Source organism: Trachurus trachurus, assembly GCF_905171665.1.
Source record: "Trachurus trachurus genome assembly, chromosome: 21".
Lineage (NCBI taxonomy): Eukaryota > Metazoa > Chordata > Actinopteri > Carangiformes > Carangidae > Trachurus > Trachurus trachurus.
In genome coordinates, this window is record NC_139899.1 from 35,612,846 (window position 1) to 35,637,306 (window position 24,461).

Consider the following 24,461-nt stretch of genomic DNA (forward strand, 5'->3'; position numbering starts at 1 on the left):
ACCAACAATTAAAGGTAACGAACCTACTGCTATGACTATAGGGATTATGGCAATGGGCAAATTTGCTAAAATGTTGAACTGTCCCATTAAGGGAGAGGGAGAAGAGGGAGCTATTTGGAATTATTAGAAAACAGATTCTGTTTTCTGTTATAAGCTGCAGCTGTCAGGCCCTTGGCAGCAGGAACTCTGATTTGCCGAGGGAAAATATCCCAAGCGTCCATCCCAGGAGTGTGATTCTTCCAGTCTGGTTGGAGTGGAGGGTTGTTTAAAGCCATCAGGCGACCCAACCAGCCACATTCAGAGAGCAGCTGATCCCAGGAGTACTGGACTTCCTGTTGAGAGAGGGAGAGAAGGGTCTGTGAGGAACAAAAGGCCTTTACACTGACTGGTCTAACAAGTTAATGACGGCTCTACTGGGTGTACAAAGGTTAAGTACATCTACTGTGTGTGATGTTACCAAACTAACCTGAGAAGTAACTCCACTCCCAGAATTGTACAGATCTATCTGATGACACAGCACAGCCAGGCCTCTGTTCTCTTTTACCTGGAACAGAAGATGGTTGTTACAGAGCTGCAGCATATCACGCCTGCTTTAGCCTCCCTGCACTGGCTTCCAGTACGTCTTCACCCTTTTACGGTATTAGCGCCAAAAACATCCACTAGGGGTCACTTTTTCCTCTTAATTTGACCATAACTTTCACTGTATTGCAGCAAATGGCATGATTTTTGCTGACAAACCTTATTTTTACATACAATTTGAAAATATGATTTTGAAATTTTCAAAAGGTCAATATTACACTGTCTGCAAATTTACTACCCTTTAGCGGTATTGGTGGCCGTTTTCATCCACTAACTTTGACTGCTGTAAAAATATATCAGATACATATTTTTTTTTTATTTTTTTGCATACATCTGTTAATCAACTACAGTCTTGATCAAAACTACAATTTTTTTTTTTTTAATTAAAAATTTTAACCCTTTGCCTGCCATTTGAAAAAACAAAGTCACTGATATGGGAAAAAATAAACACAAAATGAGCTATTTTCAATATAAAAAGTGATTGGACAAAGAAATTTTTTTTCATGCTATCACAGTCTTGGATATGTCAAAGATTAGTAACATAATTGGTTTTGATGCATATTTAGTTTTTGTGCAGCAACAGATTTTCAAAAAAACTTCCTTTTGCGGTATTGGTGGCTGTTTTCAGCCACTAACTTTGACTGCTGTAAAAAATATATCAGATAAATATTTTTTTCAAATTTTTTTGCATAAATCTCTTAATCAACTTCAGTCTTGATCAAAACTACTAAAAAAAAATTTTAAATTCAAAATTGTAACCCTTTGAATGCCAATTGAAAAAACAAAGTCACTGATATGGGAAAAAATACACACAAAATGTGCTATTTTCAATATAAAAAGTGATTGGACAAAGACATTTTTTTTCATGCTATCACAGTCTTGGACATGTCTTAGATTAGTAACATCAATGACTTTTATGCATATTTAGTTTTTGTGCAGCAACAGATTTTCAAAAAAAAAAATCCTTTGTGGCTGTTTTTGCCCCATTGACTCCCATTATAAACACATTTTTTGAATGCAGAGACATGACACCATATATAAATATAATTTTTACAGTCAGGGTGATCAACCCTGTTCAGAAGGGATCAAATTAGGTAATTTTACTGTTGATCACCTGGTTCACCCATTTACCCATTACATAGGCCTGTTGTATTACTAGCCTAGTTTCTGTATCTGTATAATAGTGTTTATGAGCATATTTGTGTGTGTGTGTGTGTGTGTGTGTGTGTGTGTGTGTGTGTGTGTGTGTGTGTGTGTGTGTGTGTGTGTGTGTGTGTGTGTGTGTGTGTGTGTGAAGTTCTGAGTGCCAAGGCTCCTCTTCTCAAGATCAAAAGGCCACCTGGCCAGCAGTTGCATAATCACACTTACACTTTGTTTTTGTTTACTGTATGTAGACTCTTTGTAGTTCTGAGAGCCGGGGTGCATGTTTTGATTTTTTAGCTATATCAAGGTCGGCGCACAAAGGTCACACACCTAATTGAACATACACTTCTGAGGTCAGTCCTACAGTTACATACCCTCTATTTTAACCCTGTGCTCTCCACCCAACACACACACACACACACACACACACACACACACACACACACACACACACACACACACACACACACACACACACACACACACACAAATATGCTCATAAACACTATTATACAGATACAGAAACTAGGCTAGTAATACAACAGGCCTATGTAATGGGTAAATGGGTGAACCAGGTGATCAACAGTAAAATTACCTAATTTGATCCCTTCTGAACAGGGTTGATCACCCTGACTGTAAAAATTATATTTATGTATAGTGTCATGTCTCTGCATTCAAAAAATGTGTTTATAATGGGAGTCAATGGGGCAAAAACAGCCACTAAGGATTTTTTTTTAGAAAATCTGTTGCTGCACAAAAACTAAATATGCATAAAAGTCATTGATGTTACTAATCTAAGACATGTCCAAGACTGTGATAGCATGAAAAAAATGTTCTTTGTCCAATCACTTTTTATATTGAAAATAGCACATTTTGCGTGTATTTTTTCCCATATCAGTGACTTTGTTTTTTCAATTGGCATTCAAAGGGTTACAATTTTGATTTTTAAAAATTTTTTTAGTAGTTTTGATCAAGGCTGAAGTTGATTAAGAGATTTATGCAAAAAAAATTGAAAAAAATATTTATCTGATATATTTTTACAGCAGTCAAAGTTAGTGGCTGAAAACAGCCACCAATACCGCAAAAGGAAGTTTTTTTGAAAATCTGTTGCTGCACAAAAACTAAATATGCATCAAAACCAATTATGTTACTAATCTTTGACATATCCAAGACTGTGATAGCATGAAAAAAATGTTCTTTGTCCAATCACTTTTTATATTGAAAATAGCTCATTTTGTGTGTATTTTTTCCCATATCAGTGGTTTTGTTTTTTCAATTGGCATTCAAAGGGTTAAAATTTTGAATTAAAAAAAAAAAAATTGCAGTTTTGATCAAGACTGAAGTTGATTAACAGATGTATGCAAAAAATTAAAAAAAAAAATGTATCTGATATATTTTTACAGCAGTCAAAGTTAGTGGATGAAAACAGCCACCAATACCGCTAAAGGAACGTTTTTTTAACGCTGTATGAGGGTTAAATTAAAGTTTTTTTTGGGGGGGGTTTTTCATGCCTTTATTTGATAGGACAGTTGAGAGTGTGACAGGAAATGGGAGGCAGAGATGGGGGGAATGACATGCAGAATAGGGCCATCCGACGCGGGATTCGAACCGGGGCCGCCTGCAGTGAGGACTACAGCCTCAACACATGGGGTGGGTGCTCTACCAACTGAGCTAAACACCGCCCCCAGTACGTCTTAGAATTGATTTTAAAATTGTATTGATTACTTTTTTTTTTTTTTTTTGAAATTCTCTTTTTATTCAGAAAGGCAGACATCCATCACATACATCACTTCACACATACATTTACTCAGTTTGTCAAGGATACAATGATGTTGTACCTTCTGCCCTTCTGGATCTTTCTCCCACGGACCCAAACCATTCCAGGTGGAAGCAATAACACAAAAACAACAAAACCGGGGAGTGCACCCCTACATGTAATCTATACTCCATTCACAAAAAAATAAAATAAAAATAAAAAAAATAGAAGAGGGTAGGTTCACACAAAGCGCAAGTATAATCAGATAAAATCAGATCTGATTGGTTTTACATACTCAGTCCATTTGGTCCAGATCCTATAAAAAATGTCTTTCTCAACTTTGAGGGAAAAAGAAATCTTCTCCATAACATAAATCTCATAAACAATTTCAATCCATTCGTCGATGGTGGGAGGTTCCACTCTTAACCATTTCCTAGTGACACATTTCTTACTTGCTGCCAACAGTATGGTCAGCAGTTTTTTGTCTTTTATGTTCCATGTTTCAAACATTATATTGCCCAAAAACATAGTTTCACATTTTAATGGAATGTTCACATTAAATATATTTTTAATATGTTTGTGGATCTCTTCCCAGTAAGATTTTATTACTTGACAGTCCCAAAAGATATGGAAGTGGTTGGCTCCATTAGACCCACAGAGTCTCCAACAAGCATCCCCGCTACCCTGATGACGCTTCTGAATGGGTGTGATAAAAAATCTTGTTATACTTTTCCAACAGAACTCCCGCCAGGTGTTTGACCCGGTTGAGATCCATTGTAGTTGACATATTTTCTCCCAACTCTCCTGTGTAATAATTATCCTTATTTCCTTTTCCCATTTCCTCTTTATGTATTCTGTATTCTCTTGTTTGGCTAGTTGTATGGCATTATATAATTTGGAGATAATTTTGTTGCAAGATCTGGACTTAGTTAATGATAAGAATACCTCCATGAACCCTGATTCGTCTTTTCTTAACGCCTCTTTAATATTTTTGTTATAATAATCTCTCACTTGCAGGTACCTAAAAAAATCGTCTCTCCCTAGACCATGATCCTTCTGTAGGGCCTCAAAACTCTGAAATGCCCCCTTGTGGACAAACAAATAATAGGTAGTTAAACCTTTTGTGATCCATGTCTTAAATCTGCCGTCGGTTTTATTTGGCATAAAGTCCGAGTCATAGGCACACCACCTCATAATCTTAGATGTGTCTTTTAATCTGCAAATTTTGACTATTTCCTGCCAGGACTTCAGGAAGCTACTTGTTATAGAGTCCTCTGGGATCTCCTGTTCTTCTTGTAATTTATTGTCACTTAATAAAGCTGTTATTGGAATTCCCTTTATCATCGTTCCTTCAATTTCCTTCCATGCTGCATCATACATAGGCGAGCACAGGCAAACTAAAGGCCTCAACTGAGCTGCATGGTAGTAATCCTGTAAACAGGGAAGGCCCATTCCCCCTTTTTCTTTTCTTAATTGCAATGTTTTAAATTTGATTCTGGCCCTTTTCCCTTGCCACAGATACCTCGCTATTACTCTGTCCCACTCTAAGAACTGTTTAGATGGTATTTTAATTGGTAAACATTGAAAAAGGTACAACATCCGTGGAAGAATATTCATCCTGATTGACTCTATCCGGGAGCTTAAACTTAAAAAGGGAATAACGTTCCATCTTTGTATATCGGTTTTTATCTTTGAATTTAGTGGGCCATAATTTAAGTTATACAGTCTTGTGAAGTCCCTAGGTAATGAGACCCCCAAATATTTAATGGACTCAGCATCCCATTTCCAATTGTACATGGTCCTAATTGAAGGTGGAGGGTCATAATTAAACGTTAATGCTTGGGTCTTATTAATATTAATTTTATAACCAGAAACTAAACCAAATTCCTCTAACAATTTCATCAGTTTTGGTAGTGTCTGAGTAGGTTGTGTTATACTTATCAATAAATCGTCGGCGAATAGGGCCAGTTTTTGTTCCCCAGATGTCATTGTTACCCCCTTTATATCATTCCTCTGCCTAATTAGTTGACTCATGGGTTCTATAAACAAGGCGAAGAGGAGCGGCGACGCACAACACCCCTGCCTCGTCCCTCTTTCTAAAGTGAATGAATTGGTTAAGTTTCCATTGATTTTGATTCTAGCTGTTGGTTTGTTATATAGTGCTGCAAACGTGTCAATTATAGTTGTATGGAAGCCAAATTTTGAAAGTACTTTATATAAGAATGCCCACCTCACTGAGTCAAATGCTTTCTCAGCGTCCAAACTTAATATCAGTGTTTCCAGTTTTTGATGTTTGACTTGTCTCATAACGTGCAGTGTTTTCCTGATGTTATCTTGGGTCTGTCTTTGTCTGACAAAGCCAGTCTGGTCCTTGTGTATTAATAATGGTAATAACAACTCTATTCGTTTGGATAATATGGAGGTGAATAATTTATAGTCGTTATTTAAAAGACTTACAGGACGGTAATTTCCACATTCCAATTTATCTTTCCCCTCCTTAGGTATGATCGAAATCATTGCCTCCCTCCATGAGGGGGGGATATTTTTGTTCTCCAAAACCCAGTTAAATGTCTTTAATAATGTTGGAATTAGTTGATCTTGCATTGTTTTGTACCATTCTGTGGAAAAACCATCTGTCCCTGGAGACTTTCCCCCTTTCATTCTCCTAATTGCTGTTTGAGTTTCTTCCTTTGTTATTTTGGATATTAATTTCCCATTTTGTTCATCAGTGACCTTTGGAAGATTTACCTGGGCCAGAAAGGCATCAATCTGGTTGTCGTTGCTTATCTGTGGTTGTGTGTATAATATTCTATAGTACTTTTGGAAGCATTGTTGTATTTTCTCCGGGCTTGTTTCTATTACTTTCGTTTCAGAGTTTATTATTTTATATATAGTTCTATCCGCTTGTTGTTTTCTTAACCTATACGATAGAAGTTTCAGTGATTTTCCACCTGTCTCATAGTATTGTTGCTTTGTAAAAAGGAGCTTTTTCTGAATTTCCTGGGTATTTATTTCATCTATTTCTTTTTTTAATTCTTTAATCTTACATTTGTCATCATCTTTGTGAGACTTTGCATGTTCTTTCTGTAGTCTCTTCAAGTCCTCTTCTAATTTTTTGAGTTTTTGCTCCCTAATTTTCTTCTCATATGAGGAGATGGCTATTATTTTGCCCCTCAATACTGCTTTTAATGCGTCCCAGAGAATAGGTGGGTTCACTTCTTCATTATCGTTGTTTTCCAAATACAATTTAATTTCGCTTTTCAATTTATCTTTAATAACTGGGTTATTCAGAATGCTTGAGTTCAGTCTCCAGAGAGTGGATTTATTTACTTATTATTATTCAGATGGACTGACATATAGATGGGACCGTGATCTGAAATAGTACTAGGTCCTATTTCACAGTTGTCCACCCTGAAAAGATCTCCTTTAAGCATAAAAAAATAGTCGATGCGTGAGTAAACATTGTGAGCGTATGAGTAATGTGAGTAGTCTCGGCTCGTCGGGTTTATCTCTCTCCATACGTCCACAATCCCCACTTCACGCATCCAAGTATTTAATCTATTGCTGATGTTTCTTGCGTCAGATTTCCCGTTAGATGAGTCAATTCTGGGATTTAATCGGATGTTAAAATCTCCGCCACATATTAAAATCCCTTGACTCTTTGTTGTCATTAAATCAACCATTTGTTTATAGAAGGACCAGTCACTGCCCGGCGGCACATACACGTTAACTCTTTCGCGACCATTGACGAGTTAACTAGTCACAGCCTGCCGAACGTTCACGACCATTGACGAGTAAACTCGTCACAGCCTGCCGAACGTTCACGACCATTGACGAGTAAACTCGTCAAAACCGTTTTTTTTACAGATTACGATAATAGACACTCTGAGGTACCCTGTGTGTGAATATGGTAGTCCTCTGATATGTAAAACTGTTTTAAACTAAAATCAAAACATAATGTTTTTTATAAACTGTGTGATCTTGGTTTTGTTTGAGTAATCGTTCTCCTTGAATGCTGCTCTGGGGACAGCGTGCAGCGCTGTGCGGCTGTCGGCTACAGTGTTGCGACTTTCTCGCTGAATCTGGCGACTTTCCAAACCCTCTTTTGACAAAAGCGACCGACGACAAATGTGGCGACTTTTACCGGTGCTGTTACGAACGTTTCTGGTTTGGAGACTCGGATCTGAAAGCCCGTTATCACGGCTGTTTTCACGGTGCAGCGGAGCGGGTGCTGAGCAGCGGGGGCTGTGACCGGCCGCCCCCGCCCCAGAGCACTCATCACCGGCCAGTCACACAGCAGTGTCACGGAGCTGCTGCGCTGCGGCCAGAGACCCACACCGCTGCACCGCTGCTCTCCAAGCTGCCACACCCCCCAGATTTGCCTACTAATATATTTATTTAGCCGTAGAAATGATTTGGGAGACGCCACACTGCAGAGTACCGGTAAAATGAGCAGATTGCCACTTGACACAAAAGTGCGTTTTTCTCTGAAACTAGAGCGGGAGCTCCGTTTTTGGAGAAACCCAGCTCTCTTCTTCTACTTCGTCCTCACGAACGAAACGGCGGAAAAACTCGCCGTTTTTTCGTGGAGCACGTTGGAAAGTCACTCTTCAACCACGTGAAAACCGTTTGTTTCTAGGTGATGTACAGAGTTCGGTTCGACGTGAGAAAAATGTAAACAAATAGCCAAAAACATGTGGTCCTGAGCGGATGCGCTGAGGAATTAGTGTGGTCGCGAAAGAGTTAAGGAGACTTATCACAGTACCTTCTATCTTCCCCGTGACCATAACAAATCTGCCTTCTTTATCCTTATGTTCTGTTATGTGCTCATAATTTACCGCACTGGATATCAAAATCGCCACTCCTCTCCGTCTCCCCGATACATGTGAAGAAAAGTAAACATGTTTAAATCCTGATTTATTCAATGTAGCATGTTCGGAGTCGTCGAGGTGTGTCTCCTGTAAGAGAGCTATTTGGATTTTATCTTTCTTCAATTTTGATAAAATTTTCCACCTTTTAACTGGATTGAGTACTCCATTTATATTAAATGACGCTATTTTTAAAGACCTGTTTTGCATCTATGTGATTTCCCCCTCCCTCCCACTCGAAAACCCGGTGCGCTTCCCCCCTGCGAGAACCAGCAGGGAATAAACAACTAACACGCTAAACAGCATCAAACTGAACACAATTTGTCCGTGTGACTCCCTATGTAGGGGTCTGATAGTCCGACCCTGTTGAGCCTCCCCAGGTGGCTCGAAGGAAACAGTCTCCCTCCTCAGTCCGGAGGAAGAGGCCCTTACCTGCAACAGCCGCATGTCGGAAAAAAAGAGAAAGAAAAAAAGTCCAAAGTGAAGAAATTGGCCCCGAGTGAACCAATAGTGTATTTTAACCACTTATTATAGTCAGTACATTATATAGAAAAAAAAAAAAATCGCCGTTTAGTCCGCCGTCCTCTGGCGTGGGTTAAATCCTTCCAGTCCCGGAGGGGGTCGGTGATGTTCTCCTGAAGGCTCGGAGCTTCTCCTTGTAGCTCTGGTCCCGGTCGGCTGGTCCCCTCTTTGCTCGTCTGTCCACTCTCGTCCAGGAGAGCCGCTGCACCTGCTCCATGAGCGTCTCCGGAGGTGCGGTGGTGGTTGTCACAGCGTAGCCTCTTCTCAGCAGGTCCTCTGATGCCTCCTCTACCGTCTCGTAGGTTCTGGTTCCGTCCTCGTGTCTCACGCGCAGCCTGGCAGGGAAGAGGGTCTGGAACTGAACTCTGTTCTCCTTCAGTATTTTGCGGATCTCTGTGTATTCTCTTCTTTTCTTGAGTATTAGAGGTGGATAGTCGTGATCCAGGTTTATGCGGTTTTCTTGCCAGGTGAACCCCTTCTTCTGCCATGCCTTGCGGAGTATTGTCTCTTTTGTTTTAAAACTTAAACACTTGATTACGATGGAGCATGGCGGCGCGTCCCCCGGCGGCTGCGGTCCCAGCGACCGGTGAGCTCTTTCAATCATGTCGTGCGTTAGCTCGAGACCTTCGCGGAGTAAATTTTCCACAAATGAAACCATCGTGGTTGATTCCTTCTCGGACCCCTCCGGTACCCCATAAATCCTTATGTTCTCACGCCTGGAGCGGCTTTCCAGGTCCAGCAGCTTGTCCTCCAGCTTGGTGTGTAGCTTTAGCATGGCCGTGATGACGTCTTCTGTGTTTTGGATCCTCTCTTCTGCTTTCTCAATTCGTCCTTCCGCCTCGTCCAGTCTGGTATTCGCCTTTATAATTTCCTCTCTTATTGTCTCTAGTTGTCCTTTGTTTTCTTGGCGAAATCCTCTTAGTTCTTGCAGAATCAGTTCCAAGTCGGCCATTTCTCCGGACTGCACCGTGTTGTTTGCTAACTTAGCTCAAACCTGTTAGCTGCTAATTGTTGCTGCGCTCCGTCTTTCTCTCCCACTTGTCTTCAGACGACGTTTACTGCTCAAAGTGGTGATATCGCTTTTTAACCCCTTTCTCTGCGTTTTTTGAATTATTTGTTTGGTTTAAATGGGGGTATTTCTCTAATTGCTCTGGTTCAGCCGGGAGCTCCCTCGCTATGCGGCCATCATGACGGTGTTCCGACCGGAAGTCGTATTGATTACTTTTAAAGCACTCAGCAGTTTTAGTCCTGCAGACATTGCTGACCTTTTATCTCTGCACATTTCTGCCTGCACTCTGCGATCCTCAAATAAAGGTTTTTTAGCTGTCCCTGGGGCCCGACTGATGACAAAAGGGGAAAAATCATTCTCTGTCCGGGCCCCAAGGCTTTGGAACGATCTGCCAGAGGACATCAGGTCAGCTTCATCAGTAGCTTGTTTTAAATCCCTACTCAAAACTGACTTCTATCGAAAGGCCTTCCCTGATTTTATTTGATGTCACTCAATTTGTCTTTGTTGTCATTGGGGCCCGAGCGGCGACTGCAAGTCGCCCAGCGAAAGCCCTATTGTAATTGCTCTGTTTATTATTAGGGCCCGAGCGGCGACTGCAAGTCGCACAGCGAAAGCCCTATTGTAATTCGTTCAGGCCCCAACGTGCACGTGACCCCAATGTGCAAGTGACCCCAAAGTAATCAAGTAGTGAAGTAATCATGTGGTATGGAAGACCCAGGGGGAAAAATGCTATATTGAAATTGTAATGTTTATTATTCTTATTATTCACGCGACTTTTCATGCCCCAATTTCGCCCCTTTCCCAAACTGGAAAAGTTGTCTAAGTTTGCATGTCCCTCCGGCCTCATCCGAAATTCGATATTTTTGGGTCGTCGCACATGGTCGACGCAAAATGGTGAAATAGCGCGCCCTACAAACTTTAAATTTGCCCTCGCCTATTGGGTTAGTTTGTCGTAGGCAGACAAAATTTGGTACACACATTCATCATCCCCAGACGCACAAAAAAGTCTCTTAACGTCATGGTAAAATCTCAACAGGAAGTCGGCCATTTTGATTTTAATTTTAAATTTTTGCCATTTTTTCGCCATTTTTGGACATTTCCACTACTTACGTTTGAGCGAACTCGTCCTAGGGATTTCACTCGATCGGCTTCAAATTTGTTTTCCAGCATCGAAACCCCATGATGACCTTATCTTGTGCTCCGCAGGTGTGTAGGTCATAGGGCGTGGCTGCTATGGCTCAATTCACATTGGCGCCTGTTTCGGTCCTCGCCATGTAAATACGAATGGCTCTCACGCCCACATACTTTATCGTAGCTACTTCAAACTTGCTGGACATGACGATGGCTCCGCCCTGAACGTCCCGATATATTAATTTCCTACGTCACTCATAGCGCCCCCCGGTGGTAACAGGAAGTGACCAGTTTTTACATTACGTGTACTGATTCCACATAGTTGACCCCATCAACTTCATTCCACTTCTAAAACATGCAGAACCAGTTGGTGAAGCTACATTATGAACACTGTGAAGCTACGAGTAATGGTGACCGCGTGGCGTCATGGCAACTGATGATCCCTCGCCAAGAAAATACGTTTGGCTTTTTGATGGCTTTAATGAACTCGTATCAACATGAAAATTGGTACACAGGTCCAGGGTCACGACCTCAACGTCTCCATATGCTCATAGGCGATCTCACTCATGTTGCCCCCTAGTGGAAACAGGAAGTGGCATATTTTACATCAACATTGTCCGATTTCCACGAAACTTCACATGTGTGATGAGGGACTGACCCTGAACACACCTGCACGCATCCCATTACTGCCCCCTAATGGACGAACCTTTAACTGCTCATAACTCCCTCATGCTTTGTCCGATTCACTCCAAACTTCACATGTGTGATGAGGGACTGACCCTGAACACACCTGCACGCATCCCATTACTGCCCCCTGGTGGATGAACCATCAACTCATCATAACTCCTTCATGCTTTTTCCGATTTGCTCGAAACTTCACGTGTGTGATGAAGGTCCGCCCCTTGGTGGATGAACGAAATATTGCGTTTTTTTGCTCCTGCCAGGGTTTTTCTCCCTTCTCACCACAGCCCCCGCGTGCCTAAGGCCCCGCGGTGGCGCGGAGTCGCGAGGGCCCGATCATCGCCGCTTGCGGCTTTAATCTTTCATTATTTTTCTCTCAAAAGGATCGCCTTTTTGGGGGCTTTAACATGCCCCAAAACGCGTAAATTTTAGCATGCACATCAGGCCTTGCGAAAAATGTTATATTTTAAAGTCGTTGGAAATGAGCGTGGCCAAATGCCTCTATAGCGCCCCCTAGAAAATTTCAAAACATCAGCCCCTCCTTTGCGTTTCACCTACATGCATGAAATTTGGTGGGCTTATAGAACATGGCAAGACACACAAAAAAGCCCCTTAATGACATGGTGAAATCACAACAGGAAGTCGGCCATTTTGATTTGAACTTTTGACCTGTTTGATCTAACTTCTCCTACAGATTTTGTCCGATTGACTTCAAATTGGCTAGAGACCATCTAGATGCCACTCTGATCAAAAGTTGTGCTCCGCAGGTCTCTAGGTCAAAGGGCGTGGCTTCTGGGGCCTTGAGGATTTTGGCGACTTTTCGTTTGCTCGCCATTTCACCTTCGAACAGCTCTCACACCCACATACTTTATCCGATCACCTGGTGGACGAACAAAACATTGCAGCCCCGACATGCCTCAGGCCCCGCGGTCGCATGGGTGAGAGAGGGCCCGTCATCGCCGCTTGCGGCTTTAATTATTATTATTATTATTATTATAAACCAGCTTTAATGAGCCAGTGTTAGACAGCAGTCTTCCTGCTCTGTACCTTCTGAGCTGTCAGTCCACCACTGCGCTCAATCAGTCCAACCACTTCATCTATCTGCTTCTTCTTCTTCTCCATTTCTTCTGCTGCACCTTTAAACTCTTCCTATAATCATCATGGAGAGAGAGAAAAACACTGTAAGACTTCAGTTCAACACTAGAGACTGAGTAATCTCATCTCATCAGACTCTACTGTACCTGAATATGACCTTTGACGACCTCTGGCTCTGCTCCACGTTCCCTCAGCTGATCTTTGATGTCAGGCCACTTACACAGTCTCAGATCCTCATACATCTCAGTCAGTTTGCTTTTACTGACTGGACTGTTCATGCTCTCAGTGTTTCCTGTCTTTATTGAAGCACTGACATCCTCTGCAACTCTGCAAGAATCAAAGTTTAAAACTTAAAAGAAATCAAAGCCAGTCTAAAACACTATTAGGGCCCGAGCGACGACAAGCGCTGCTATGTTTATTATTATTATTTATAGTATAAAATGATATTTTTAGAGCCTTTCCCATGCTCCAAAGTGCATGGAACTTTGCATGTATATCAGGTCTGCGTGAAAATTTGATATTTTAAAGTCATTGGACGTGGGCGGGGCCCCCTAGAAAAAAAAAAAAAACCTGTCCATTGGGCTTACTTTTTCGTAGGTGGACGAAAATCGGTAGACATATTTATCATACCAAGACACACAAAAAATCCTCTTATGGTGAAATAACAACAGGAAGTCGGCCATTTTGATTTGAACTTTTGACCTTTTTGAACGAACAAGGAATTTCGCCCAATTGACTTCAAGTTGGTTACAGACCATCTAGATGCCATTCTGATCTAAAGTTATTAAAAGAATGTCTGTAGGTTAGGGCGCCTCTCAGGTGCTTGTGTTCTGCCCCTTGGGCCTGTGAGCTGGGGGGCAGAACACAAGCACCTGAGAGGCGCCCTCACAACTTGTGGTTACCCTAACTGGACCTTTGTGAAAACTGCAGCTGCTTCCAGAAAGAAAACCAGCAAAGTGGTTGAGAAAGAAAGACAAAACAAGAGAAAAAACATAGTCATTCCATATGTGTCTGGAGTATCAGAAAAACTCAGGAGGATCTTTAACAAACACCGTATCCCTGTGTATTTCAAACCCAGCAACACACTCAGACAGAGACTGGTACATCCCAAGGACAGAACACCACACACCCACAAAAGCAATCTGGTGTATGCAGTCCAATGCAACGAGGAATGCAAAGACCTCTACATTGGAGAAACAAAACAACCACTGCATAAACGCATGGCCCAACACAGGAGAGCAAACTCCTCAGGACTGGACTCTGCTGTCCATTTACATCTCAAGGAGAAAGCCCACTCCTTTGAGGACAGCAATGTCCAAATCCTAGACAGAGAGGACAGATGGTTTGAAAGAGGAGTTAAAGAAGCCATTTTTGTAAAAGTAGAAAAACCTTCCCTCAACAGGGGAGGAGGTCTGAGACACCACCTATCTCCAATTTACAATGCTGCCCTTTCATCCCTTCCCAGGAGACTCAACAATCTAGCCTCAAAGAACAACCACTGTTCACAAGTGGCAAGTGACTTCAACGACTGTTGTTAGAACACAATAGGGCACTAACGAAGTCGAAACCAACTTCCCACCAACGACTGTCACTCCAACGACTGTCGTTGGCACACACAAAAGGGAACCAGTGACATCATCACCCTTGTGAAACGCCCACACAAGAGGTTAAATAGTGAGTCTCCACACCAGATAGTTGGACCAGTCCCAGCCTGGTCAGCTGCGTACATGAACTGATGAAGCCTCTTGGATGAGAGGTGAAACGTCTTCCTAGACAAATAACTAAGTCCAGTTGCTTTCGATTTAACCTCCTTTGAAATACTATGACCTGGACAAATGAGAATATGCACCGGCCTATTGTATCACTAGTTATATAGCAGTCATAGTAGTACCATATAACAGTCATCCTGTTCTTCTCAATCAATTGTGCTGTGTAGACGATGACTTTCAACTTTTCTGGAATAACAGTGTATATATATTTTATATATTATAATTAATTAAGGAGACTGTGGCGGCCTGCCACAGGCTCTTGATGACTTTTAAGCAATTTCAGGTAGCAACATGACAGTGCAACGTGAAAGAGAAGACTTCCATTCTTCTGTTTTTTCCCAATTTTTTATCCCTCCCACAAACCCACCCCACTCAAAGGAGAACAGTAGCCTACTATAATAATCATTTTTAAACAGCGCTTCACCACCTCTCATCTCTGCCAGTCAGTCCACCTGCCGTCTCTCTCGCGTGCGGTCGCACTGCACATACACACACAGACACGGTCGCATGGACAGTTTGCGCTTTGCCGCTTATAAACATTAAATGCGCTATATCGCGCTGATTGTACAGTGTTCGAATACCGAGCAGCTGACTGAGCCTTTTGGAGCCGCGGCTCGGCTCACGTTAACTGGGCTCGGTGCGTTCCTCTCGGTCAGCTGTGAAGCAGCAGCGGTCTGATAAGCATGATGTCCGTCACGTGTCCCGTTATGCGCGACAGAGTTGTGACGTTGTCAGGTGACTATAAGCTCATAATACACTGGGGGAAACCCTGGAAACAGATTGGGAGTCTCATTTTTGTGTGGCGAGACAGCTAAAAATCTGTCCCGCCACAGAGAAATCTGGGTCGCAAATGGCGAGTGCTAATTTCAAGCCCTGCCTGACAAGCACCCAGAGTTCAGACCAGCAGGCAGAGCCGCAGTTTAACACGCCCCTCTGCTGGGTCCTTCGTGTTGTCACCCACCCAGCCTACTGTGTCTGCCTCGAGGCTGTCTAAGCCTAAACCCCAATCTAGAGGAGTTTTTATAGCAACTTAGTTAAAATCAAAACCACTGCTCCAGCAAGCCAACCTAATAGAACTATTAAATGTGGTTTGCTCAACATTCGTTCTCTCCCATCCAAGTCTCTCCTAGTGAATGACTTAATTACAAGTCACCATATTGACATATTTACGCTAACTGAGACCTGGTTGCAGCAAGATGAATGTGTTAGTTTGAATGAATCTACCCCTCCTAGTTACATTAACTGTCATGTGCCTCGTAACACAGGCCGAGGAGGAGGAGTGGCTGCTATTTATCAGTCAAATCTGATTATCAACCCTAGACATAATAGTTCATATAATACATTTGAAAGCCTTACTGTCAGCCTCTCTCACCCAGACTGGAAAGCAGAAAAAACACTCTTACTTGCTGTAGTGTATCGTCCTCCTGCACCTTATCCTGAGTTCCTAGAAGAATTCCCTGACTTTCTGTCAAATTTAGCAATGAGCTCAGACAAAGTCATTATAGTAGGTGACTTTAACATTCATGTGGACGTCGATGATGATTGTCTGGCTACTGCATTCAAGTCACTTTTGGATTCAGTCGGCTTCTCTCAGAGGGTAAACAAACCCACTCACACTTTTAATCATATCCTTGACTTAGGACAAATGAATTCATTTGACGACGATGAGAGAAGTAATGGACAGAGCAAGGAAGAGCAGAAGCTCCCATCTCGATGATATCAGAGACGTTCTATATCTCGAGGATGAGGATGTGACCGTACAGTATAAGTACATTTTAATGGTATCTCTCTCTTTTTTTTTAATATCTACAAATTCGGTACGATTGCTCCTCAAATTTACTGTAAGATAACTTTGTCCAAAGTGAATTTAGTAGGGATGTCCCGATCCGATATTGATATCGGATTTATGTCCGATATCAGCCAAAAAAACGAATATCGGATTATATCGGACTGCATCTAAAATCTCCAATATAAACGCTCCGATAAAAGCAGTCCATTATTTCGCTCCAGCACTTCTGTCCCATATGTGCCGTGTTAACTAGCCTGATGCATCAGCCGCTTACCTTATTACATTTCATATAGCGTCTGAACACGAGCCATAGGGATTCGTTTGCTTCCGGGAGGCGGTTGCTTACATTTGCTTCAACTAATCGCTGCTGCTTGGTGGTCACGTGTGCTATACACCGGTTAAGCTCATAGGTTAATCTTGAGCGCTTGAGTTCAACGTCATCGCCTTCACTTACCCGTCTGTTCGCTGATTGGTCCGTCCGCTCTGGCGGACGGAGCAAACCGAAACGCATTGCTAGTGTCCTGACTACATTGTTGAGGCAAATGAAATTTGCCGGAACCAGTAGGCGGCGCTAGCCTGGCTACGTGTTAACAGCACTAAAGCCAGAATTAAATTAAGGATGCTAATTTCTGTTAGCCAGTCTATGGCGTTTTACATTATACATTAGCATTAAGCTAGCGGGCTTTATGCGTAGTTGTGACACTGGCTGTATGTTTTGAACGTTGTTTCAAACTATGTGGGTTTGATTAAACATCTTTGATGCTTAAATATTGCTGCTTAATATATTGCTTTACTCTTCTTTTTATTTTATGTATGCTATTTTTTGCCATTTTGATGTCTCACTTTACCTTAAGGTACACAAAAAGGGTAACTAATGATTAAGTAATAGTTAGTTCCTCAGTTATTTGATTAGGAGTTACTGAAGAACTCACCATTAACTAATAGTGAGTTCCTCATTCATTCCAAATTTGTTTCATAGTAAATAACTACTCTAAATTTTGTGCACCTCAGACAACTTTACTGTGAACCACGGTGTGATCAGTATACAGTACTACACAGCCCCATGATGCATTCATTTAGCCTACCAAACATGTGACAAACTATCATATTTATTTCGAAGGCAACATGGATGGTCATATTGATGTGTATGTGGTCTGAAATTAATGAATAAAATCTTCTAAAGAATCCTGCTGTCTGTGGTTTTTTTAAAGGAACTACTAATGTAAAGATGAAGATGAAGAAATGAAAAACCACTCATGTGTCACTTTAGGTCATAAAGGTTAACTACTGGACATGTTATTGAGTAATGATTCTGTACTGATGAAGTAACTAGTTCACTAATCATCAAGTTGTGATTAACTTTCTATGGAATTTGATCATGAGTTAATGAAGAACTGATCATTAATAGTTCCTCATTAGTTCCTCATTAACTACTCCTCTGAAATTTGATCAGGGGTTCCTGAAGAACTGACCATTAACTAATAGTTAATTAATCAGTAGTTCCTCAGTAACTACTGTAATTTTGTGTAGCTCAATTCCTCACTAACTACTCATTAGTTCCTCATTAGTTCTTCATTAGTTACTCATTAACTCCCTCCCTGCAGTCTAGGTGATGGTGCTGTTGATGACGAGTCCGGGTCCGCAAAACCAAGGGCAAAACAGGTGGATGCAACGGTTGCATTCTTCGTAGAGGACCGCGGACATGCACGGAAGAAAAAAAAGAAACCAAATGCGTGCTGCCTTGTCCGCTCGTGCCGACAGCGATGTTAATAAACCACGTGTAGCCGCCCCCCCGCCCGCATATCTGCTGCTGCTGTTAAAAAAAAAAGGGCAGACAATTCGACAAAAAGTCGACACATGGGCCTCGACAATCGATTTTCCAAATCCCGTGTCGTTCCCATCCCTATTCTTACATCTCTAAGATCCTTGAGAAGATTGTCCTGGAGCAGCTACATGAACATCTGCACAGCAACGAGCTCTTTGAAGCTTTCCAATCTGGATTCAGAGAACACCATAGCACTGAAACAGCACTTGTCAAAGTCTCTAATGATCTTCTTGTAGCTTCAGACAGAGGTCTCGTCTCTGTTCTTGTACTTTTGGACCTCAGTGCTGCATTCGACACCATCGACCACAGCATCCTGCTGCAGAGACTAGATCATGAAATTGGGATTAAAGGGCCCGCCCTGAAATGGTTTAAGTCATACTTATCTGACAGGTTTCAATTTGTTAATGTTAATAACGACCACTCAGAGTACAGCAGAGTTACGTATGGTGTACCGCAGGGTTCAGTCTTAGGGCCAATCCTCTTCATTCTTTACATGCTCCCATTAGGTGGCATCATCCGGAAGCACTCAATCAATTTTCACTGTTATGCGGATGATACGCAACTCTACTTGTCCATGGAGCCAGATGACAGAAGCCGCCTCATCAATCTGCAAGACTGCTCTCCCTGCCCCCCCCCCCCCCCCCCCCCCCCCCCTTCCCAGAGACTGCCTTCATCAACTCCTGCTAACATTTCCATATTTCGCACATTCTGTGACATAAACTGTAAAGTGTCTTGTCTGTAACAACATCTATTGCACGTCTGTCCGTCCTGGGTGAGGGATCCCTCCTCTGTTGCTCACCCTGAGGTTTCTCCTGGTTTTCCCTGTTAAAAGGGTTTTCCATTGAGTTTTTCCTCAGTGGATGTGAGGGTCTAAGGACAGAGGATGTTGTTACGATGCCATGTAAAGCCCTTTGAGACAAACTGCACGCGGCACGGTGCGTCTGTGTTATTGTTGTTTAGTGCCCAATGGTTTGTGGCCATTTGAAGCAGAAAGTTTCACCTTTTAAATGAGCCACCATATGTTAATTGTATCACAAGTTATTGTATTTTATATGTTTTATTTTGGTGAACACTTTTACTTTGATGAATGCCGCATCTGCTCTAGACCAGAAGCAGAATCCAGACAAAATTCTGAGTGAATGGAGACCAGGCTCTTCGCTGTATGAAGAGCCTGGTGTCTAGAGGGTTAGCTGCTGCTACCAGCTGCCACCTCTAGGATGACTTGTATGTAACTGGAATGGGATGTTTGCTGTGTGTTCAGTACCTGTCTTTGAATGACTGGAGTTCTTCCTGCAATCTTTTACGAGCAGATCTGTGAGGTTAAATATACACAACATGTGAGGAAGACATCTCATACTGTTGGCACACTGTAATGAGCATCTGTGGGAAACATGAATGAACAGTGGGAACAATGGGAACATCTTGAAGAATCACTATGATCCACTCCAATAGCAGCTACAGCCTCAAACAGCTGAGTCAGCACCACATTGACACCACTTTAACATTATGTTCAGAGCTGAATGAAGGTGAGAACTACTTGGTAGTTGTCAGACTGAGTCCATGTGGTGTAGGTTACACACTGTGGTGGATTTAAAATCTGGTCTATGCATCTTTAAAGGTCTTTTAAGAAATGTATCTACCTCTCCTTGTGAAGTTGCTCTTTGTGACGTTCTTCCATCTCAGCAAACCTGTTTAAAAACATATAGTGAAGGTTTTGTTATCAACTGATTCCAGATCAGATCTGTGGAGTAAAACTGCATCATCTAAAATAATTTCATGCTGTTTAACACAAACTTTCAAAGGACCAAAACCTATTTTAAAAGTAAGATTAGGAAAATATTTACACCTGTAGCGCCGCATTATGTAATAATGTAATACATTTTCACCTCATGATGTAATAACGCCACATTGTGTATTATCTGCCACATTGTGCAATAACATTCTTGAACGCAATGTGTAATAAACTTTGCCGCATTTTGTAATAAGTAGTTACATAATGCTAGCCTGGCCATGGGTCTGGAACCAATCGTGCAGTTTTTCGTATTTGAGGCGTGGTTTACGAAAGCCCACAGCTGTTTATTGGGCGCTACGAATGTCTATCAAATGTGTCTGTACATGGCTAATAGCCAATCGTATCAATCGTACCCAGTTACATATGTAGAGCAACAGAAATCCGATACTGTTTAAAGTTTAAATGGGGTCTCTAGGTGAAAGTATGCCTGAGCAGTAGATGTTTGTTAAACTCCAATGATTGGTCTTTTTCGCTCTTTTTTTTTTGCCTGTCCCATTGACTTCAATGCTAAATTTTGACCAGTTTTTCGCCACTTACGTCGCGAAAAATTCGTAAACTGTTGAGAAAAGTAATAGCACACCGATCCCAATCAAGACGCATGTTTTGATATATAATATGTCCTCTCTTCGAGTTGCAGGACTAGTAGCAAACCGAATATCGTCCGTTAGTTGGAAAAAATAATATTAAGTAAGAAAAAATCCACACAATAACAGTAGTGCCCGTGGCCCTAATTATGTGTTGCAGATTTTTGTCATCTGATCTAAAACAACAAATCATAGAGAACAATGAAGCTTTACCTCTGATCCTGTGAATCTGCTGCTGCATTAGCCCTGGTGTAGAAGGAAGAAAGGAACCTCACCATTCACACACATTAACACAGACTAAGAATACATATACAGTTGTTTATTCTGAGTGTATCGCTGTATGAAGAGCCTGGTGTCTAGAGCGTTAGCTGCTGCTACCAGCTGCCACCTCTAGGACGACTTGTATGTAACTGGAATGGGATGTTTGCTGTGTGTTCAGTACCTGTCTTTGGATGACTGGAGTTCTTCCTGCAATATTTTACGAGCAGATCTGTGAGGTTAAATATACACAACATGTGAGGAAGACATCTCATACTGTTGGCACACTGTAATGAGCATCTGTGGGAAACATGAATGAACAGTGGGAACAATGGGAACATCTTGAAGAATCACTATGATCCACTCCAATAGCAGCTACAGCCTCAAACAGCTGAGTCAGCACCACATTGACACCACTTTAACATTACGTTCAGAGCTGAATGAAGGTGAGAACTACTTGGTAGTTGTCAGACTGAGTCCATGTGGTGTAGGTTACACACTGTGGTGGATTTAAAAACTGGTCTATGCATCTTTAAAGGTCTTTTAAGAAATGTATCTACCTCTCCTTGTGAAGTTGCTCTTTGTAACGTTCTCCCATCTCACCAAACCTGTTTAAAAACATATAGTGAAGGTTTTGTTATCAACTGATTCCAGATCAGATCTGTGGAGTAAAACTGCATCATCTAAAAACGTTTCATGCTGTTGAACACAAACTTTCAAAGGGCCAAAACCTATTTTAAAAGTAAGATTAGGAAAATATTTACACCTGTAGCGCCGCATTATGTAATAATGTAATACATTTTCACCTCATGATGTAATAACGCCACATTGTGTATTAATCTGCCACATTGTGTAATAACATTCTTGAACGCAATGTGTAATAAACTTTGCCGCATTTTGTAATAAGTTGTTACATAATACTAGCCTGGCCATGGGTCTGGAACCAATCGTGCAGTTTTTCGTATTTGAGGCGTGGTTTACGAAAGCCCACAGCTGTTTATTGGGCGCTACGAATGTCTATCAAATGTGTCTGTACATGGCTAATAGCCAATCGTATCAATCGTACCCAGTTACATATGTAGAGCAACAGAAATCCGATACTGTTTAAAGTTTAAATGGAGTCTCTAGGTGAAAGTATGCCTGAGCAGTAGACGTTTGTTAAACTCCAATGATTGGTCTTTTTCGCTCTTTTTTTTTTGCCTGTCCCATTGACTTCAATGCTAAATTTTGACCAGTTTTTCGCCACTTACGTCGCGAAAAATTCGTAAACTGTTGAGAAAAGTAATAGCACACCGATCCCAATCAAGACGCATGTTTTGATATATAATATGTCCTCTCTTCGAGTTGCAGGACTAGTAGCAAACCGAATATCGTCCGTTAGTTGGAAAAATAATATTAAGTAAGAAAAAATCCACACAATAACAGTAGTGCCCGTGGCCCTAATTATGTGTTGCAGATTTTTGTCATCTGATCTAAAACAACAAATCATAGAGAACAATGAAGCTTTGCCTCTGATCCTGTGAATGTACTGCTGCATTAGCCCTGGTGTAGAAGGAAGAAAGGAACCTCACCATTCACACACATTAACACAGACTAAGAATACATATACAGTTGTTTATTCTGAGTGTATCGCTGTATGAAGAGCCTGGTGTCTAGAGCGTTAGCTGCTGCTACCAGCTGCCACCTCTAGGACGACTTGTATGTAACTGGAATGTGATGTTTGCTGTGTGTTCAGTACCTGTCTTTGAATGACTGGAGTTCTTCCTCTATTGCTTTACGAGCAGATCTGTGAGGTTAAATATACACAACATGTGAGGAAGACATCTCATACTGTTGGCACACTGTAATGAGCATCTGTGGGAAACATGAATGAACAGTGGGAACAATGGGAACATCTTGAAGAATCACTATGATCCACTCCAATAGCAGCTACAGCCTCCAACAGCTGAGTCAGCACCACATTGACACCACTTTAACATTACGTTCAGAGCTGAATGAAGGTGAGAACTACTTGGTAGTTGTCAGACTGAGTCCATGTGGTGGAGGTGGGGTCATCCCTATGTTCCCACAGCCCTATGTTCCCTCAGCCCTATGTTCCCTCATTTCTAACTTTTGTCGTCACTGAAAATTAGGCCCTATGTTCCCTCAGCCCTATGTTCCCTCATTTCTAACTTTTGTTGTCACTGAAAATTAGGCCCTATTCCCACAGCCCTTTGGTCCCACCATTGGTTGGGTTTAGGCAATGAAGAAAGGAGTTGGTTAAAGCAGAAGTGAGTGATCCGGTCGTTTTCGCTAATGCTGCGTTCCAGGCAGGCTTTTGAAATCGTAAATTACAGCTTCAAGTCACAACTTACGACTTTGTAGCGTTCCAGGCAACCCACTCGTGTTTTTCCGACCTGTTTTACCGGTGAAAGTCACTATAACGGCCACTCGTAACTTCCGACCGGTGAACTCGTACCAGATCGAACTGGTACCACTTCACGGTCGGAAAAACACGAGTTTCCTTGAACGCACCATAACAGTCCTCGTCGCTACGTCACCACATTCACGGCGTTCCTTGGCTGCACACACAGCCCTGCATGCCGTTCTCTCTCCTCATTGGATAAAAACTGTAAGATACGATAAATGTTTTCTCTTCGGCTCAGAGCAGAGCAGAGGGACTGACAGACCCGTGTTTCAGTCCAAACACTCTATGTAAGTGATTGCTGTCGGAAGATATAACTATTTAAGACTTATATTAACACAAATATATCACTCACTTCTGCTTTAAGTTTAGTAAAAATACCAGGTAGAGGCTAGACAGGCCAGATAGAGAGAGTCCAGATAGGTAGAGAGAGTCCAGAGGGAACATAGGGCTGAGGGAACATAGGCACGCTCCCGTGTAGGTTACACACTGTGGTGGATTTAAAAACTGGTCTATGCATCTTTAAAGGTCTTTTAAGAAATGTATCTACCTCTCCTTGTGAAGTTGCTCTTTGTAACGTTCTTCCATCTCACCAAACCTGTTTAAAAACATATAGTGAAGGTTTTGTTATCAACTGATTCCAGATCAGATCTGTGGAGTAAAACTGCATCATCTAAAATCGTTTCATGCTGTTTAACACAAACTTTCAAAGGGCCAAAACCTATTTTAAAAGTAAGATTAGGAAAATATTTACACCTGTAGCGCCGCATTTAAGCAATATCACACAAGAGGGAGTGCTGTTGTACTGTATAAGCACGGCTGTGATTCGGTCGTAGGCACTCGGCCTGCGGCCTCGTGCCGCAGATAATCACACCCGTGCTGATATACAGTACAACAGCACGACCTCGAGTGTGATATTGCTTTTATACAACAGTGCTACGAGCGCATTTTAGAACAGTAATAAACTACAAGAGATTATGATTTGTTTGTTTATTTAATCATTTATTTGGCTCCGCCAACAGAAATAGTTCCGCAACTGGAAGGGAGACAAGGCTGTTGCCAGGCAACACATAAACATTTCATACTAGCTTGCTACTAGCTACAAGCTTTTCCACCGAGCTGCTTCCAGTGCTGGTTCTGGTTCTGAGCCCGTGTCTGATTAGCACCGGAGCAACAGGACCAGCGTGAAGACACAGAGACGTTATCGATACCGTATTACATTTGTTTATCTGCTATGTAATCAATATAAACACAGT

At 41.8% G+C, this 24,461-nt stretch overlaps 1 protein-coding gene across 1 annotated transcript in view; it reads right to left on the minus strand.

Moving 5' to 3' along the window:
* Nucleotides 1–232: 232 nt before the first annotated feature.
* Nucleotides 233–24,461, minus strand: part of LOC311004180 (uncharacterized protein) — a gene marked incomplete at its 5' end in the record, with an annotated part of 73,211 nt that continues 48,982 nt past the window's right edge. Inside the window, one exon of the mRNA XM_083996124.1 lies at nt 233–332. The remainder of the gene's footprint in view (nt 333–24,461) is intronic.